We start from the raw sequence: 16,606 nt of genomic DNA, 5'->3' as shown, positions 1-16,606 counted from the left end.
TGTATTTCTCATCTTGGTGGTCAAGAATATCTAAAATATTAAGATGAATGGTATAAAACTGAAATTTTGTTGGTGTAAGATGGTTGAGTAGTAAGCCTTTCATATGATTCAATCTGTTTCTGCTAAGGCTCACTTAACCTGACTTTAAAGGTCCGTTGTTCATGAACTATGTAACCAGTAGAAGCAACGAGGCCAATGTGCGAGAAAGCACGTTCAGCAACAACCAGAATAGCAAGACCTGCTACCCTTGCAGGTGTTGGGAATGCTTAACCTTACACGGGGAGTGAAATCTAATTAGTCTTTCAATGAATCTAAGCTGTTTTTCATCTGTTTTAAATTGGAAATCGACAATTTTTAATTGTATAAATGTATGGGGTACAAGGTGATAAGTTATGAATACAATGCAGAATAATTAAATAAAGCTATTTAACACATACATCGCCTCAAATGCTTAACATCTTTGTTAGTGAGAACATTTGGAATTTACTCTCTTAACATCCTGAAATGTGCAGGATTCTATTGTGTAACAATATTCAACATGCGAGGAAGGGAACAAAGAGTACTTCCTCTCTATGATTTTAGACATCTGTCCTTCAATTCCTCATCTATCCACGTTCAACTTATATAACATCCTTCTTGCTTCTATGAGTTCAATCATTTTAGACTGATGGGAAAAAATTCATGTAATAAAATATTGTTTTTCTGTGTGTGAACTTTTTCCCTTAGTGACCTTTCTGTTTCAAACAACAGAACATCCTCTTTTAAAAAGCTAAGTAGTATTCCATGGTATATGACCACCAAACTTTTTAGCCCTCCATCTATTGATCTACACTTGCATTGATTTCATGAGCCATTTTAAAACTGTGGTGGTGTACATGTGACTGTTGAACTCATTCTATCAAACTGACTCCACATATTTTCAAATGAATTTCCATAGGTGAAATTTCTCAAGTATGTGATTTTCTGTTATGCAAAAACTTCCAACATTCTAAACTGGTTGTACCAATTTACCTTTGCACCATCAGTGTGTAAGGGTCCCTCGCTTCATATCTTCCTGAACATTTTCTCTTATTTATTTTTGATAACTATTTTGATATCTCACTGATTATTGATTTTCATTTTCTTGATGTGGTACACGTCTTTAAGTGTGTTAGCATGTATGTATTCAAAAAATGCCTGTTTATGTTCCTTGCCCAGTTTTTTTTAACTTTTTGATGGTGTGTGTGTTTGTGTGTGTGTGTGTATGTACATATGTGTCCATATGTAGTCATTCATGATTGTGTGTATGCCATGTCATGCCTATGGAGGTGAGAAGACAAATTTTGGGATAATGCTCTCTCCTGCCATTTTACAGAGCATTCTTACTGCTTTTGAAGTATTGCATATTTGAGGCAAACTACCCCATAAGCATCTGGGACAATTATTTGGTCTTTGAGTCCCATTTTGTCATAGAAGTACTGGGATTACAGATTGCAGTGCTGCTTTTGGATTTCTAAGTGAGTTCCAGGAGTTGAATTTAGGTCATCAAGCTTGAACTGGAAGTGTTTTTACCCACAGTACCATCTTGCTGGTCCCAAGATAAAATTTTTGGCAGGATAAACATTATCTCTTCCTCAATTTTTAATTTCAAGGGACTTTTTTGTTGCTATTAAGTTATTTGAACCCCTTAGTTCTTTTGCTTTTTACCTCCCTCCCCATTTTTTCTATGTTGAATATTTAACTGAGATCTCAAACATGCTAGACCAAGTACTCTACCACTGAGCCAAATTCTAAATTTTCCAACCCTTTTTTATTTTGTCTTGAGATAAGGGCTCTAAAAGTTGACTACTCTGGCCATCTTTGCCTCAGCCTCCAATGTAGATAATGCATCATGCCTGGCTTAACGTTTCAATACTTGTTTCTTCTTTTATGAATACCTTAGATGCAAAAGCATTTGAGTTTGATGCAACAACATTGGGTGCACTTTGATTCCATTTCCTGTGGTTTGGGGGTAAAATTTAAAACTCGTTCTCTAGAGCAATGTCACATACATTTGTTTAGCTGTTTGAGTGAATTGTTCATAGATTTAAACAGAGTTTTGTAGTCTCTACAATACCCCTTCAAAGATAGCTATTAGAACCCTTTACCTGAGAACCCAGTCACCATATGATTAGTACAAAGTTTTTATAGAATTTACATCTGTTTTTGATTATTGATTGTAATTGTTAACATGACAATTTAGAAACACCTGAAAAGGAAGTCTTCATGAGGTGCCATCTAGATTAAGTTGGCCTGGGAGATTGTATGTAGGGGATTATGTTGATTGCGTTGACTGAGCTAGGAAGGTCTTATTGGTATGGGTGGCACCATTCCCTAGGAGGGATTTTGATGTATAGTGGAGAATGTGACCTGGTTCTAGCATGCAAACACTCCTACTTTCTACTTTTTGACAAGCATTGTGAAATGGCCAACTGTCCAGAGTTACTCTTGTGGTAACTGTTTCACAGAGATGGACTATAATATGCTAGAACACTGTAAGCTGGAATAAACTTTCTTTTGTAAGTTGTTTTGTCAGGGTATTTTATCATATCAACAGATAAACTAATGCACTGTTTAATAACATCATTCAATTCCCAGTCACTTGTTGACATCAGCTCCTAGTCATGTGAGGGATATCTTCAGATGTTTGACCCAACAAATCCTTTAAGTGACTCTCATGCTGATGAGAGATTCCCCTCTGAATGCTGTGAATACCATTGGTTAATAAAGAAAGTGGCTTGGCCTGATAGGGTAGAGTAGAGCTAGGTGAGGAAAACTATACTGAATGCTGGGAGAAAGAAGGTGGAGTCAGTGAGAAACCAAGGAGCCACTGCCAGAGACAGACATGCCAGAACTTTGCCTGGTAAGCCACAGCCTCACGGTAATACACAGATTAATAGGAATGGGTTAAAATAAGATATAGGAGTTAGCCAATAAGAAGCTAGAGCTAATGGGTCAAGCAGTGATTTAATTAATACAGTTTCTGTGTGGTTATTTTGGGGCTGAGCAGCCAGGAACAAACAAGCAGTCTCCTACTACACCATGCCAACCGCCACTGCAATGCCAATGTTTGGTTGTTAAAATAAGGTCAGATATTTTGATCCTCATATTTTCATGTGGGGCTGATTTCCTTCTTGGTGAATCTGGGCTACCATTAATCACTTTGAAAATATAATGCAGGAAGTGGAACTGGCAGCGGTGGGTCTTCTTTTTAAAGGATTTCTAGTTCTGCTGTCTTCTGTCTGAGAACACTTGACTTGTGTGCCAACTTCTATCGGTAAACATGAGAGTATCTAATAAAACTGCCAGTGCCACGGGAAGCCCAGGCTCTGAATGATAAAGCATAATTTGGAGAGGTCAGGAGCAAAGAAACTGTGCAGCAGCAGCCATGCAAGAGAATGTGCCTTCTTGGAGAAGTAACTCAGCCCCTGCTAATTCATGGGTAGAACAAAATCAGGCTATACTGCCTTGTTGGGCCTTTCCTGAAATCTTGCCCCATCAATCTGTGAACACAATAAAATTGTTTTTGTTTTTAATGTCAACAATCTGAAAATATTAATAGTGAAGTAATAGAATAGAACAGAACTTTCCTTAGGATGCAATTCATATCTACTTTGCTAAACATTCAATGCATTTGAGAAATTTGTTATATTCAGCCTCAATTTTTTCAACACAAAAGTAAGGTATTGACTTCATTTACCTCCAAGGATTCTTATGAGAGAAAAAATTGAATTTTATAGAATAAGAAATTGACAACAATGATAATCATTATTCAGTCCCTGTAGTAGGATAGAATGCATAGAAAAAATGCATAACTCAGAGTGCCCGAGTCAATACTCTGTAGAGACATAAAACTCCTGAAGATTGTTCTAGCCTGTCGCCTCCTGCTTTTCATCTTGTTAATTGCACATTTCAACTAGCAGATGCTCACCTTGGAAGTCACAACGCCTGGCTTGGAAAGCGGGCAGGTGCTGTGGAAATGCAAGTTATTATCATAAGTGGAAAATTTCGCTCAGATCTGAATGAGTTTAACCAAGTTCACTGTACCTGTTTCAGGTCTCCAAGAGGTTCAGTGCTGTATAGGGTACTGGAGAGGAAATTATCAGAGGGATGCCCTTACCTATTAATTTTGCTCTGGCTGTGGTGATTAAGTGCTCTAGTCACACAAACGTTTAGTAAGCTTGCAAGAATACATCCTAGTCGTAACTCAAACAAAAGAAACCTTTCTGTCTGCTAAAGGAAATGATGGTGCTCCATAGCTGTGGTATCCATCATCCTGGAAAGGAAAGAGGTGAAAATATTGACCATCAGTTCTGAGGCTCTGTGTTCCTCCTCCAGAACCTTAACTGTTAGGAATTTAAGTGCTCAGTTAAATTGCCTGTTTCTTAAGGGTAGAATTATTACTTAACTTGATACAAATGGGCACAGATACTTTTTAAATGGAAACATATTATTTTGAGTTGGACAGAAGATTAGAGTCTGTAGCCAGCCTACCTGGAATTAAGCCTCTACAAGCTGTGTGACCTTAGGCAGGTTCTTTAATTTTCATGTGCTTTAAAGGTTTTTTTCTATAAAATGAGTGAAGGCGTGTTCCCTTGTATCTGTACCATGTGGATGAGTTTGAAGGTCTGTGGTAAGGAGGGATCCTGGGTTTGGTGAGTCCTAAAGGGAGAAAGAGAAGTCTAGAGATGGACACAGTTCCTATCAAGCCTAGGAATTATTGGAGTAGGGAAATGTTAAAGGATATAATCACCAAGTTCACTTTGGAAAGCAGTGTGGCGTTTTCTCAGGAAATTCGGGATCAACCTACCCCAGGACCCAGCAAGTCCACTATTGGGAATATACCCAAGAGATGCCCAATCATACTATAAAAACATTTGTTCAACTATGTTCATAGTAGCATTATTTGTAATAGCCAGGACCTGGAAACAACCTAGATGCTCTTCAGTGGAAGAATGGATGAAGAAACTGTGGCATATATACATATTAGAGTACTACTCAGCGGTAAAAAAAAAAAAAAAAAAGAAAAAAAACAATGACATCTTGAATTTTGCATGTGAATGGATGGAAATAGAAAACACTATTCTGAGTGAGGTAACCCAGACCCAAAAAGATGAACATGGGATGTACTCACTCGTAATCGGTTTTTAGCCATAAATAAAGGACATCGAGCCCTATAATTTGTGATCCTTGAGAAGACAATAAGAAGGTGAACCCAAAGAAAAACATATAGTTATCCTCCTGGATATTGGAAGCAGACAAGTTTGCCGTGCAAAAATTGGGATCTTGGGGGTGGGGTGGGGTGGGGGCAAGGGGAGATGGGGAGAGCAAAGCGTGAAGGGGAGGATAGGGAGAGCTTGAGGGAATGGGATGCTTGGGGTATAGGAAGGGTGGATATGGAAGCAGGGAAGCATATATCCTAATTAAGGGAGCCATCTTAGGATTATTAAGAGACTTGACTCTAGAGGGGTTCCCAGGTATCCAGTGAGACGCCCCAGCTAGTTCCGTGGGCAGCTGAGGAGAGGAAAAGGCCAGATCCTATAGCCATACTGATGATTATCTTGCATTACACAATAGAATCTTCATCTGCCGATGGATGGAGCTAGAGACAGAACCCCACATTGGAGCACTGGACTGAGTTCCCAAGGTCCTGACAAGGAGCAGAAGGAGGGAGAACATGAGAAAGAAAGTCAGGACCATGAGGGAACCTTCATCTGGCGATGGATGGAGATAAAGACAGAGCCACACATTAGTGCACTGAACTGAGCGCCCAAGGTCCAAATGAGGAGCAGAAGGAAGGAAAACATGAGCAAGGAAATCTGGACTGTGAGGAGTGCTCCCACCCACTGAGATGGTGGGGCTGATCCATTCAGAGCTTATCAAGCCCAGCTGGACTGGGACTGAAAAAGCATGAGATAAAACTGGTCTCCCTGAACATGGCAGACAATGAGGGCTGCTGAGAAGCCAAGGACAATGACACTGGATTTGGACCCTACTACACATACTGGCTTTGGGGGTCCTGGTCTGTTTGGATGCTCACCTTCCTAGACCTGGATCGAGGGGGGAGGAACTTCGACTTCCCACAGGGCAGGGAACCCTTACTGCTCTCTGGACAGGAGAGGGAGGGGGAGTGGTAGAGGGAGAGGGTAATTGGGAGGCGGGGAGGAGGTGGAAATTTTTAATAAAAAAGAAGAATAAATTAATACAGATTCTCATCAAGGTTTTATGGGAGGCTGTGATAAGGTCTCTGAGTTGAAATAGTCTATATAGAAAACCTAACCTACCAGCCATTATAATCTAGTGGCACAGAGTATGCAGAGTGTCCATGGCAGTCAGACTTTTGTCTCCAAAACAAGGTCCCTAAGAGATAAACTGAATGAAGGAGGGATTTATTTAGGTTTATCGTTTAGGTTTTATTTCCTGATTCATTGTTTTTGATTTGTGACCAAAAAAGGAACTCGCAGTAGAGAATATGGATTAGAAGAGGCTGCTCACCTCAGGGTAGCCCGGGAACAGAAATGACTGAAAGGGGTCAGGGCCAAGGAACATCTTATAGTTTACTTTTGCTGTCATGCCAGTCCCTAAGTCTATTCAAACATTGGTTCTATAAGATCCAACCATGACAAGCTCAATAAAGGCATGAGTCTCAGTAGTTTATCCTGAGGCAATACCTGATTCTGATAAAGACCACAAACTGAGACTACCCAGGTACCCCCAGGAACAGACCATCCAAAGAAAATTCCTAATGTACCACCTGTGATAGATTGGATAACCTGCCAGTGTACACCCATTGCTTTTCACCATGACACCCCTAGACAAATGTCAGCCATTCAGGGGTCCTAAACCTTTTAAATCCCTCACCCCTATCTTTGCTACTATAAAAACCCAACTCTAACTGAGCTTGGGGATCTCTGATCACTTCAATACTTTAGACGCATGGAGAGACACAAGTTTGCAAACTTGTGTAAGAATAAAGGCTCTTTGATTTTACATTCAGGACTCGGTGTTCTAGTTGGTTTGGGGGGACTCTGTTACATCAATGTATAATTCATTGATGAAGACAGAGCCCTTGTGATCCAATCTATTTCTCCTAAGTTCTATTTCTGAACACTACTAGTATCAGAGACTAAATATTCAATGTATGAGGTTCAGTAAGGCTTAAATCTTCATTGTCAACTTAATGTGATCTGAAATGGACTGCTACCTCTGAGTGAGTCTGTGTGGGCATTTACAGAAAGGATTAACTGAGGGAGGATTCTTTCTCAAAGCAGGCAACATCTTGCACCAATCAGGGCTGATAAGAAGAGATCTGAGAATAAAGTACTGCTGCATGCTTGTCTTTTTTACCTCATTGTCTCTTGACCTTGCCTCTGTTGCTCTTGGATGTCACTGCCATTAGTTCTACTGTTGCTACTTCCATCTTTACCAACTTCAGAATTCAGCTTTTTTAGCATTTTAATGTCACTTTCCAGACCTTTCTAGGAACTTTCCAAGTCTTTGGCATCAGATTGAGGATGCCAGACTTTCAGCTCTATAGACTGAGAAACTACTAGCCTCCTAGCCTACCAGAGACATGCAAAGTTGTTGCCAAACTACCAAGCTTCTAGAGGGTCAAACAATTAGGTAAGCAATGTTTTATAGCATGCACACCGTATATGCATGGCTGTTCTAGAGAACCCTGACTAGTGCAGGAAGAATGCTTCTGGTCCAAACAATACCAACTGTTTATTCTTGCAGCCAAGAGACTTACTAGAAGTTGTGGCTCACTGTTATTGCCCAATATTCAGAGAGAGCTTCATCACCCAAGGAAAGATGAACATTCAAACAGCAATGTGGATTATAACAGCATGCCTACCACCCTGTACTGTCAAAATGTCAAAAAAGCTTATTACAACAAAATGATTTTATTAAAAAGAAAAGTAATGAAATAAAACATTTGTTTGAAGTCTAAACAAACCTAAGTGTGTGTGTATATATATATACGCATACGCACACATAAATATATATATATATGACAATATATAAATAATTTGCATACTATCTATTTAGGGTAAGAACAGCTCCTAAATAGAAGTTGGTTCTATTCTCCATGTCAGTTTTGTCAGTTGCTTCCCTTCTGCTCTATTTTCAAGTCTTTCCAACTGGTTTACTTTTACTTCACGTGAGAATGCATTCCTTCAATTTCTTCCATTTGATCATATGATTCAATATTTAAAATCTAAATCAAATTGAACAATAGTTGAGACATGAGATAAATATCATGAATTTAAACATAGGAATCTTATTTTCCTATATCTTAACTATTTTTCTTTTATGCTTCATGCCACCATATATTGAAAATTAAATTACCCCCATAAATAAAGTCTCTTTTTTTAAGTTCACCCTTCAGAAAAGATTAACTCTTAACACCCAAAAAGATCCCCAATAGCAGACATGAGAAACACTATTTTGACTTGTCCAGGACTGTCCAAGAGATTTCCAAAACACAAAACCTATTTTTTGTTGTTCTTGTTTAATTCCAGAGGTGGGCAGCAATTTCCATTGCTGAAGCTACAAGCACTTCAGAATCTGGGCCCAGAAACCCTTGAGCTGAAACTGACCTGAATGTCCTACCCTAAAAACTGACTTTCATGGGATCAGAAAGTACTATACAAATTCCAAAGGAGGGAGGCGACCAACAGTCCTACCCATACTGACATTTATGAACCACATCAAAGACTAATATGGTACAATTACCTTAAGGATGCTGCAGTAGCACACAAATCTTGGTGGTAACCAACAGATTCCCTAATTTGACTCAAGACTTTCTCAACAAGAGGGAAACCATACCTGGTACTGGAAACCTGGGTTACTACTAAGTGCTAGCAAAATCATAGTTTTTGGAGAAGAATCTACAATCACTAATTTACTAAACCAACATAAACCCTAATCACAATCCACAAACATTTGTCCTTATACTAAGAGATACATGTGGTCTCAATCCATCATCTAGGAAACTACTCTTTACAACAGACAAAGACAACTGCAAAAAACCACAACCAAGCAAAATGGAAAGTTGTGTAGCCCATTGGGACTTAGGGATATATATTAACATTAATTATAATCAATATATTAATTAATATATTAATAACATTTGACATATTCCTAAGCTTAGGGTACATGATAGAAGAGGGTCATAAAGATTGTAAGAGCCAGAGTGATCATGGAATGAATTGTGAGATTGTGTCTCTTGGTAATATCAGAAGCTAAATAACTATAATTTCACGAATATGACTGCCCAAATGTGGTGTGAACAATGATGACACCTATGAACATGCCAAACTGGACAGGAAAAAGCTCATGAAGTCTCAATCCTACTCAAATAATTATAAAAAACAGAGCAAAGTCAGGACCAGGAAAGGTGGTCTTCTACAGTTGGTGTGAAAAAACACACCAATTTGTCGTTCAATGCCAAAGGGTGAGCCCTGAAAACTTATATACAAATAACATTACACAGACTTGATATAGGAAGGTAAAGCCTTTTGTGGGTGGGCCCAACCCGGGATCAGAAAGCAGATTGACGACATAAGTAATTAGCACTCCTCCATGGCTTCTGCATTAGTTCCTGCATCCAGGATGTTGCCATTCTTTAGTTCCTGTTCTGACATCCTCCAATGGTGAACTGTGATATGGAAGCTCAAGCCAAATGAACTTTTCTATCCCAGTTGTATTTTGCAAACCCACTCAGTGCCTTTGCTTCCAGATCGGTTTCATGCACATTTACAGGTTTTGGCCTTATATCTGATATCTTGAAAATCCTTACATGAAGTTTACTAAAAGTCAATCCTCAGGATGGAAAGAGGGCACAGAGGCACTGATTCAGAAGGTATAAGGACCCTTCTTTGTAGAGGAGAACAGGCTTTTCCAGTGTCGCAGGCAATCCCTTGATAATGTATTTCCTGTGACATTTTATGTGTTTCTCTCCAATTCCATACTGTATCATATTTTTTTGTCTACTAAGTCATTATCGTATCATAAGATGTGATACAGGTAAAAAACATGAGTACAAGGGAAGATAAAATGTTTGCTTAAAATACTAGCTGAACTAGTGTTGCTGTCTCCACTTGTTCAAATAAAGAAAGAACAAGATTTATAAACCAGATGACATACCCAAGGTCATAGATCATATAAGTCTGGTCGAAGTTCAAATGTTAGTACAACTACCCTGATTTTTCACAAGTGTAATTCCCTTTCTGTGGGAGGGTGCCTTCTCTGAGTGATTTCTCGGCACAGAAGATAGAGATTACAGTTGCAGAAATTGGATCCTGGCCTTTTTTTTGACTGCTCTAAGGAAGTGACTGGGTTGTTTGGATTGTTTCCTCTGTTTTTTGAAGCTTTACTACGAAACTTATCGACTTGAAACTTGTTCCAACGTCTCAAGTTCCTTGGTACAGATAGAGCTTTTTATCTTAAAGGAATCTTTCATTTTCTGTGTCTTCTCAGAGTTTCAGGGCCTGGATATCATCTAGTCTTTGGGTAACGTCTTCCAGATTTGTTTTAAGCTGATTACATGTTGCTGAACAATCAAGTTTTCTGTCCTAAGCAGCACAAAACAAAGTGTTGACAGTGTTGGCTTTTAGCCATGAGAAACGTGATGACATGGTGTGGGGCTTTGACAGGCATGCTTGATCTTGGGTGTTCTCAAAGGGCTATACACCCTCAAAAAGCGGAGAGGAAAGTCTCTTCATTGCTGTGACATAAACAAGGGTATGCGTGTGTGGTACTCTATGTTGTGGCTGTTCATGCCATCTACTCTTTCCTCACTAACTTTTAGCATTCTCTGAACAATTTCTTACACTTTTATACATATAAGTCTTCCTAAAAGAGTCAAGGACTCTATTAAAGAAGCGCCCCTGAGAACCAGAGTGCCAGCAGAGGCCTACTGTCTTTGGAAAGGGAAGTCACATTGCAGATGAAGAAGGAAAATTCTTGAGTTGAAGAGTCTTTTTTTCCTGGGTTTAGTTTTTCACTAGTCTTCTGTTTCTTTTGGCTCGTTTATCTCATGAGCTACAGTGATAATGACATGCCTTACATGTTCCACATTGTAGTGAGCCTGTAGTTTGGTTTGATTTCCTGTGCACCAAAAAGGGAACTTTCTGTGGAGACAGAACTTCTAACCAGGAGACAGCTTTAGTTAGCTTGCCAGCATCTGAAGGCTGAAGTGGGGAAGCTGTGATGGTCTAAACCATTACAGACTGAAAAAAATAAGAAGAGAAAAGAGAAAACCATGATTTGTTGGGAGGAGGAGGAGAATATGAAAACAAAGCAATAGGTTTGCTGCTTAACTTTATTCTTTACAAGATTATGGTTCTAGATTAATACCAAATGATGCAAACCCTAACCTAAAATGGATTATCTAACTCAGAATTTCAGTAGGTTTTTTGAAAACCAGCATAGTAGCTAGCCAATCATGTTGAGAATGCTATCTGAAGTACCAACTTAGGCCTAGAATAAGACAATTTTGAAAAAAAAAAACTAGAAGGAACTAAAGCTAGGTTGTGAAGAAAGTAGGAGCCAGGTATTTCAGAAGGGTGAAGAAGGCTGTTTACATCAGTAGAGAAATGTAAGCAAGACTTACAACTATCAAGGTCAAGAGGTAAATGTGAGGAACCCTGAGGATGAGTTTTATTAAAGGGGTTATATAGTTTGAAATAGCCTCTCTGAATGTTTTATCTATTAGGAACTGAAAGATTAGTAATCTACAAAGAATGTTCATGTCAAACAGTAATACCTGGTGCTTATTCTATTTTCTAGATGCAGCCAGTGTAATTAATGGTAGAGTTAAAATTTTAATTCAAGATAATCATTCAGCCTAAGTCATATTGTTTATCAATTGAGTATAGAAAATGTTATAGAACATCTACTTTTTATTGAATAAGATGAACCTGAAATATTTCACACTGTTTCCAGATAAACTAGTTATAAAAACATCCTGCTCAATTTGAGAAAGAAGTCATGAAATCTGCAAAGCTAATGTCAATATTTTAAAACTACTATTCCTGAATAAACAAATGGTGATCCTTTCTTTACATCTATATCTTCTAGCTGATTTTTTTCTAAGGCAGAAACAATGGTATAATGTAAAATTCACAATAACTTTATTTATATCATGATAAGATTTTTTTTTTGGCAAAGGGATGTTTTAAGACAGGGTTTCTCTTTATAGCAATTCTAGTTGTCCTGGAACTAGTTCTTGTAGACCAGGCTGGCCTCAAACTCAAAGAGATCCTGCTGCCTCTGCCGCCTGAGTGTTGGGATTGAAGGCGTACACTATCACAGCCTAACTCTGATAATAAAATTCATATAAATATTCACAATTCATTTAGGGCTAACCTTATTGAATGCTTGCTCTTCATATTTTTTTCTTTTACAATAGGATCTTTACTTTGAGTCTTTTATTTGGTGTTGCTTTTTGGTTGAATGGAAACACAAGAAGCCTAGTTCTGTATTTACCAAGAATTTTCATGCTTTAAAAAGTCCGTGATTTCATGTTGTATTCAAACAGCGTTAAGCCTGCAGTTAATCTGATCTTGTACACATTGTCCTCCTATCTCTATCCTACTTAATGAGAAGGCAAACTGCAGGAGGGAAGTTCCACTGAGGGACAGAAACAAAGTCTTGATCACAGGGAGTTCCCTTAAGTTCTGTGGAATAGTGAATACTGCTGAAAACATTTTGATACTAGTAGGTTTGTTTCTGTTTAGTTTTCTGAAAAGCTCGTTTACTTTAACCAGTATAAGTAAGGACATCGACTCCTCAAGTAATTATTGCTACAGCATACCTAAGCTATCTGTGGGTAGTGTGATTGGTTAATGAATAGAGAAGTTGCTTAGGCCTATGGCAGGGTAGAATAGAGAAAGGCAGGAATTCCAAGCACAAATAGAGGAGAAAAGGAGGCAAAGTTAGAGAGATGCCATGTAGTAGCCAAAAGAGACAGATGTCCCAGAACCTTAGCAGTAAACCATGAGCCGGGTGGTAAAAATACAAAATAATAGTAACTGTGGCGCCTGTACTACCAAGTAACGGTTCGCGAGCTGGGCACGGTCCTAGAGATTGAAACACACAAAGACACACAGACACGGGTCATCCTTGAAACAGAAATGCCCCAAGAATGCCCCCCCTTATTATGTACCAGACCTGCTTATATAGGGATCCTTAACTGATAGCCATGCGCCAGCCAAACCCACCAGAAACCACTCTCCTGCCATCAGGAACTCCTGAGGGTCTCGTGCTCAGAGCAGCTGCAGGTTGTCTCAGAGCAGAGGAAAACAAGTTGTTCACAAGAAATTTAGGATCTGGGGGTTCACTGCTCCCAACAACAAACCAACAGACAAGGGAACAATGATCTAGAACTTGAGTGCCCTTCCACCTCTCGAAAAAAACAAAATCTTTTTTTTTTTTTTGTTAATTTTGTTGTTATTTTTGGTCATGGACTCAAACATTTTTTAATTCCTTTGCCTTCTTTGTTCCTGGAAGTAGGCCAGAGAGAAACATGGAGTGTAGTGCTGTCAAAGTAGGAACTGCAGGCTGTCCTGGAGCTCCTGAAGAGAATGGATGAATCAGAAACTTGTCGGTGTTTGTGGCCACAACGGGGATGGCCAGGAATGGGCCAATCACACACCACTGGAACTTATTGTGTATATTCAAGTTTTGCTTCTTCTGAAGACACTGTCATATTTCTTTTTATATTAAATTTTAGTAAGCTCTATTTTATTACCTGTAGTATTTAGCTTTACAGCGGTAGTATTCCTGCTCTCTCCTCTCTCAGAGCATCTGTGGTTTGACCTTAACTCACACAGCCTCCTCGTTTCTCAATATCTTTGTTTTTGATTCATTTTCACAGGCAGAGACTGAGTGACCAGTCGGTTCTTCTCTCATCCGGGTAGTTTTCCATACATTTTGCTCACTTACGTTCTCTAGTGCTCTTCCTCAGTAAGGAGGAGGGGAACTATGTCTGCTCAGCAAACGTATAAACCACACCGTACTCTCCTGTTTTCCTCTGCCATGATATTGCAGCTTAGTATTTCTTGTTACTATTAAGACGCATCAGTGTGGTTATGTGTTTAAGTTTCTTTCCTGAGTGAGAAGGAGGTATGGAGGGAGTGAGATGATAGTGTGTTTCCTTTATCTCCTAGCTGTACCCTTAGGTCCCCTCTAAACTTATTATAGAATTAATGGGGCTTTTATGAAAGCACAATATTATTAAGATAAATGAATGTTTACAGAAGTTCTTCTCTTCCCAGGGCACAGTGAAATAAAGCCAACAGAAAGGTGCATCCTGCATTTTAAACACAAGCATATTATCTTACAGTGCTCCAGCGGCTGGATAACACTGGCAGTTTGAAGGGCTGTGTATTATGGCTCTTAATCAGAATGGCTTTTGCAGGCAAATACTTCTTACTTCTATCTCTCCAATACAACCCTTCCAGACTGCTCTTCAAAAGTGCCCCCAGACTTGCCTCCCCAGATGCTACATTGTACTCACAGGCTGGTAAACTGTGAGGGTATTAGTGTGAGCTTCCATGTATTTCTTTCAACCTTTCTCAAGAAGGGCAAACCTCCCAGGGTGAGAGATAATTCTTTTCTTTTCTTTTCTTTTTTTATAATAACTCCTGCTGAATTTCTCCATATAATGTGTGATCTGACAGAAGTGGTGTCAGCTGGTAGAGCTCTACTATACCTCTGCCACAGACTAACAGAATACATTTGGGACAAAATAAAGTTTGGGATACATCATCAACATCAACATCTACACACACACACACACACACACACACACACACACACACACACACAAGCACACAAATACACACACACACACCCACATCATCATCATCAACTATGCCCTGTAGTCCTAAAACACTTGTAAAATTTTACGAATTCTTTACACATCATATAGACATGTTGCAATTGGGAATTTAAGGCATTTTCAAATATAATTGAAAAAAGTGATGGTAGAAGAAGGGACAAGAATGAAATGATTTTAATGTATTTGAGACTGACATGAAATATAAGCAACATTTACGTTCTGAATCAATACATCTGTTTTATCCAGTTAAAGTCTTTGATTATGCTTAGTTGGTTTAACGTTGAACTGTTTTCTTAAGAGACATTTCCATTGCATTGTATCTTCTCAAATAAATTTCACATAGAAGGCATTGCTCTCCTGTGTAGAAATGGCCTCTTAGACATTAATGGTTTGATTTTTTTCATGTTGTAAATTTCCTAATAAAATTATATGCTTCAGTAAAAGGGGAATAATAATGTAGGCAAAAGGCATGAGTAAACAGATTTCTAAGAAATTTTATCTAAGGTCAGGAAGAAGTTGGGATTAACGCTGATTTCAGCTTTCTGTACATTTTTCAAATTCTGATTTTCTCTAAATCAAAGGGTGGCTGCCAATTTTCAGACCACATACTCAACTCAGCCAAGCTGCCATTTTGTGTAGACATGGTACATAAGCAAAATTATAGCATGGGTTTGCTAGTAACTTCCTCAGCTAAATTGCTCAGTTACAGAGATCTCAGAGCTAAGCTTACAGACAAGTAACTCTACTTATAACTACAGAGTTGAAGGGAGTAGACCTTTGGAATTTGGTCATAAAAATCATTAGACCCATGAACTTCTTAATGAGTTAGGTAAAAGTCAGGTGATCACTTTTCCTGGATTGTTTTATGAGTTCAAGAATTACACCCTAACTGGTGAAGAAAGAGGAGTGGGAAAATGTGAACTAAGTGTTTGAATAGTTCATGACTTGTCACTTGGAGGAGGAAGTATTATGGTGTGGAACCAACAAAGAGTAAGAGCCGCGAGGGCAGACTATAGACAATCAGGTCTAGATTTTAAAATCTTCAAGGTGCATGTGGTGTCTTTCATCTGTTTTCTCTCCTGCTTACAATAATTTTTTAAATATTCCTTAACTGAGAATTTCTTCATCACAGAGCCATGGACTTTTTCGGGCTAACCTTCATTATGAAGGGAATGAACCATTCGTGTACTCTGGAATGTTTGTAAACAACTGTTATATGCACTCATCAGGTACCAGTCAAATATCCCGGTTGCCATTTTTGGTAATAACCAAAATAATTTCATTTATTGCCAAATACCTATTAGGCACACTATTATCCTGGTTGAGAAATATTATTATAATTAAAATACTTCTGTTTCTTCCCAGTCAAGGCCTATGTCTGGCAAGAGAATTTTGGGCACTATGGTCTTGTTTTCAGATTTCTTTTTGCCCCCAGCACTCTTATTTCTGATCTTCTAAAGGTTCAAACGTGAGTAAATGTAGGGAAAGATTATAATCCTATATACTGAGTAGCTGGATCTCCTGGCATTAAACTGTCTGCCTGGTAGATTCTGTAACTTGTGTTTGTGAAGACTTTCATGACTCCTTCTTTCTCTGCAGTGTTAGTTTGCCAAAACTCCATTGCCTATACATTGTATATTGTTTCCTTGCTCCTACTCCTTAGCTCCTAACTTTCCTGTGCTTATCCTTCTCAGCCTTCTGTTGGAACCCATTGTCCTACTGGGTAGCCTTCCTCAGCAG

Source organism: Arvicola amphibius, chromosome 7, assembly GCF_903992535.2.
Source record: "Arvicola amphibius chromosome 7, mArvAmp1.2, whole genome shotgun sequence".
Lineage (NCBI taxonomy): Eukaryota > Metazoa > Chordata > Mammalia > Rodentia > Cricetidae > Arvicola > Arvicola amphibius.
This window is presented reverse-complemented; position numbering follows the sequence as displayed.